Raw genomic sequence first — 4515 nt, 5'->3', positions numbered from 1 at the left:
AATATAATTAGTCGATACTCATCATCGTACCCGGGTTAAAATCCGGCATGGTATGTAGAACCAAGGATGACTTTGAGAATGTAAAGAAATGATGAAAGGTTTTAAAATACCTTTTAAATGTTATTAACCAAATATTATCACCGAAACACGGATTTAACCGTCATGGTAAGAGGAACTAAGGGTGAAAATGTTTTATGGTTAAAACTTGTAAAAATAAAGAAAAGGGTTTGAAAATATTCGAAATGGTAAAAACCGATTACAAATATGAAAATAGATTAAAGGGGAAAGACGAGAACAAACACGGTTGAGTTCTGACCTGGGCACCCCATTGAGGCGCGGACCTATTTGCACAATAAGGGGCTTCTGCCTCAGGCCAAAACTCAGTTTTGGCTCGTCTATCCCATGTTTTGGATCGTGTTATGCATGTTTTAGCATGTTATAGTCATAAAACAAGTAAAGACATGATAAAAGAAGGATTTTTACACCCTCATACTTACATGTTTGGTTATGGCGAGAAACCGACGTAAGTGTAACAACTCTTTTGGTCGGAAAAGACTCGGTTTAAAACCGTTTTGGTAAGTAAAAGAGTGTTTTATTAAGATTAGTGACGGTGTAGTGGTCGAAGTAGTCGGTCAAGTGATTTAATGCACGATGACGGTACCAAACAATGTGTAAGGCTTGTATTTACGATCGGTAGGTCGTAAATACGCGTCGGATTGTGACTTAAGAAGTCGAGTAGAGAATTTTAAGGGAGAAAAGAGGGGGCGGACACTCGCGTAAGTTCTCAAATGGGGGCATTTGAGGGGTATTTATAGGAAAATGAGTGGTTGTGTGAGTTTTGAGCGACGTGGTCACCTGGGCTGCTCAAAGAGGCGCGAGCCACGTCGCGGTTCTTCGAGTTGTCCTGTCACTTTCACACAAGTGCAATCATGATTTGTTCTATCCTAGGATTTGTAGTCACATGGTTGGTACTTGACCATTCTTGAATCCAGGAAATATTAGTATAGAAGGCTTTGAATGTTTTGTTTTTGGTGGTTGACTCGGTTTGACTCGTTATTGGAGTCGGGATTTGAATTTTTGAGTCGGTTTTTGGTCCGGTGTCGGTTTTGACTCTAGTTAGTGTCATTGCGACCCCATCGTCGTGCATTAACCACTTCAGGTACTTTTGAAATGTTTTGAAAAGTTTTATTTTCAAAATCGTTTTAAGTTTTCCGACGTAAAGTTGTACACAAACTATCGATCAAACGCCGCGATTCCAAAGCACGTTATAGTCCGATAATTATCGGGTGCTTGTTGGAGTCTCAGTAGATACTGGGTATCTACACTCACACAGGAACCGTGAAAATCAATGTAGACGCAGGGGTTAAAGAGGGGATGGGTATGGGTTGGGGTTGTTGGACAGGGACGAGCATGGGAGGGTGTTGTGAGGGCTGGCGGAGAGGAGACGAGATCCTGTTTATCAGGTTTTTAAGGGCATGTTTAGTTTAGTTGTTACATTTGACCTGATCATTATACCTACCGTGTGTTTTAAAAGCGTGTTTTGCTTCGGAAAATCCGTGGGTTGGTTTGCAGGTTCATGCTGCATTGTGTAAAGTTGGGCTTGATTTGAATTTGTTTGTAGGGAATGGGTTGATTTCTATGTATGGAAAATGTGGGTTTTTGGTCGATGGCAGGAAAGTGCTTTATGGGATGAATATCAGATATGGCTATCGGGTGCGCGCAAAAAGGGCATTTTGATGATGCTTTGAGAATTTGTAGAGAGATGAAGTCGATTAGGCTGAAGCCTGATGTTGGCACAATGGCCAGTTTAATGCCAACAGTTGCCGACACTTCGTACCAAAATGTCATGTTAGTTAAGAAAATGTTTGAGAGATTGAATAAGAAAAATCTGACCGAAATTGGCGACTGCACTCTCTTCTGTCGCGAATCTGGCGAACCCAGAATTCAGTTACTCGACCAGACGCTATGTCTCAGTGTGGTAGTAATGTTCTAGATTTTCGGTTGTGGCTGGCGCAGAAACTGTTTCTTTATGTTTTGCAAAGTATCTCAGTGTTGCAGATACTTATTTACGGAGTATTTAGACAATGCAATTTTCCTAAGCAGGGCTGTGATCCCCCTTATCCAGGGTTATGAAGAGGTTGGAGACTTCAATTCACGTGGGCAGAACGACTAAACAAGCTTACATGTGAACCTGGTGCATTATCTAGCTCTTGGATCGATTGGTCTTGTTGGACTCATTCTACTCATTACTAAGTGCAGGGATTGGTGAGTCATAATTTTTTCATGATTTGTTGTTTAAATAGAGTAATTATCTAACATGATCACTTGATCTCGTTTTTGATGGCCCCTTTGAATGTTTCTTTTCCGAAACAGGAATGGTGGTGTTCTTGTTTTTGCGATGGCTTGATCAAATACCTTTGGACTTGTTACCGGAGCATTTCTGTTTGGTTTTGGTTTAAGTGAAATTCCACAAAGCCTCTGGGAAAATGCTGATTGGGCTTTTCAGCAGAAAGTATTTTCCCATATAATCGCTAAAATGGCTGCAAAATTGAATAAAGGTCATCAGAACTATTCAGATGCAATTGTGGTGAGTACAATGCTTCTGTCACTCTGTTAGGGCAGCTTAATTGTATTAGCTATTTGGTGCTATCTTTCAAGTATTGCATCCTGCTGTCCTCTGTTAGGTTGCTCAAGCAACATCGAACCAAATGTCAAAGCGTGATCCTTTAAGGCCCTACATCAGGAGATCAATGGAGTGGGAGCTGAGATGGTACGAGAATTTGTATTTTCGTTTCTTAAACCTCTTTTTAGTCTACATATTATGAGTCCAACTTGGTGCTTCTGTGCTTGATTCATCTCTTCTATATATCAGTTCAAAGAAGATCCATCATTCAAGCCACAAGGTGGTCGTCTGGGAGAAAATGACATGGACTACGATGAGGATGATAAATCAATGGCTACCCTTAGGCGTCAGCTTAGACTAGCGCATGAGGATTCTTATCGGTACAAGAGGTTAGATCTCCTTCTTAAAATGACAGATATAATTTTAGTACTTGTTTTAGTACTGGAGGAAGGTTTTACCATCTGAATTTTACTAATTGTTTTCTCATTTTGCAGTGAATATATATACAGCTGCAGATTAATTATGATGTTGTCAAAGGCGAACCTGTCACTGTTATCATCCTCGTCATCGTCCTTTTCCCGCGCTTCTGACTTGAAAATTGTGTCTGTCTCTCCTTTTACAAATCCCTGCCACCTTTCACTCTCCGCTGTTTCTTCTGTTTCCCTCCATCATGGCCTACTGCATCTTCGCGTTAACCACCAGACTCATGCTAAGATATGCATCAAATCTAAGGTCAGTCTCTAGTCTCTAAACTTCTTTCATGGTTGTCCTTTAAATGTTTTGAATTTTGTTTCATATTATTTATACGGCATTATGTATCTTGTGTGCATCTTGTAGAGATCAGAGTTACGGGTAAAGTGCGCGACAAATGAGCCACCGAAGATCATGATATCAGGGTTCCTGCTTCTGGAGAAGGAACTCAATGTGAACTCATTCTCCAACAGGTTTGCTCTTTTTCTTTCAATCATATTAGTTTGTGCTTAATGTAACCTAAAACTTTTTACCTGGCCATTTTTGCATTATAGCTCGGAGTAGTTCACATCTCAACGGGAGACCTTCTGAGGGCAGAAGTGGCAGTTGGGACTGAGATTGGGAACAAAGCCCAAGAGAACATGGTTACAGGCCGTCTTGTACCTGATGAAATCGTCACAGCTGTATGTATACTAAATCTCACAATGTATGTGTTTGAAATTTCTACTGCAAGGAGTTCTGGCAATTGTTCTTGATTGTATGTCAGTTGCAGTTCTTCTGGCAGAGGGCGACATTGCTGCCCAGTGGAGTCGATCCGTCTCTTTTTTCAGTTCTAATCAAACCTGTCGGAAGACAGGATATGTCCAGGTATTTTTCAGAAAGTTGTACTCTTTTTTACCGTCTTTGTCATCAACTTAATTTGATAGATTAAAGATCAAGATGAGCTTGTAAAAGTTATGGAGTACTCCGTATATCTTTAAGAGGTTTGATTAAAGAACCTTCATGAATCATGTTACTTTATGACGCACATGTGTATGATGTAAAGAAAATGTTCAGCTATGGTTTTCAGATTCTTGTACTGCTGTCTATAACATTATAAAATCAGAGATTCTTGGTTCATTTTGAGAATTCTCCTTGACAAATTTGTAGATATGAACTACATATCTTGTTCAAGATGGAGATACTTCAATCAGAGTTTTGCTAATGGAATTAAGAGCAACCATTAAGCGGAAATTAGTTAAGCAAGTTTGCTCCCTTTTAGAACTTACTAGATTTTGTGCCCGTGTAAATAACCATCATCTCGTAAATGTATTTGTATGTATTTGTTATTTCAGTAGGTCTCATGAGAGACCGTCTCCCATTAATTTAGTGGGTGACATAATAGAGAAAAAATAAATTTCGTGGGTCCCTCACCCTATCAT

This window comes from Silene latifolia, chromosome X, assembly GCF_048544455.1.
Source record: "Silene latifolia isolate original U9 population chromosome X, ASM4854445v1, whole genome shotgun sequence".
In the NCBI taxonomy this organism is placed as follows: Eukaryota; Viridiplantae; Streptophyta; class Magnoliopsida; order Caryophyllales; family Caryophyllaceae; genus Silene; species Silene latifolia.
This window is presented reverse-complemented; position numbering follows the sequence as displayed.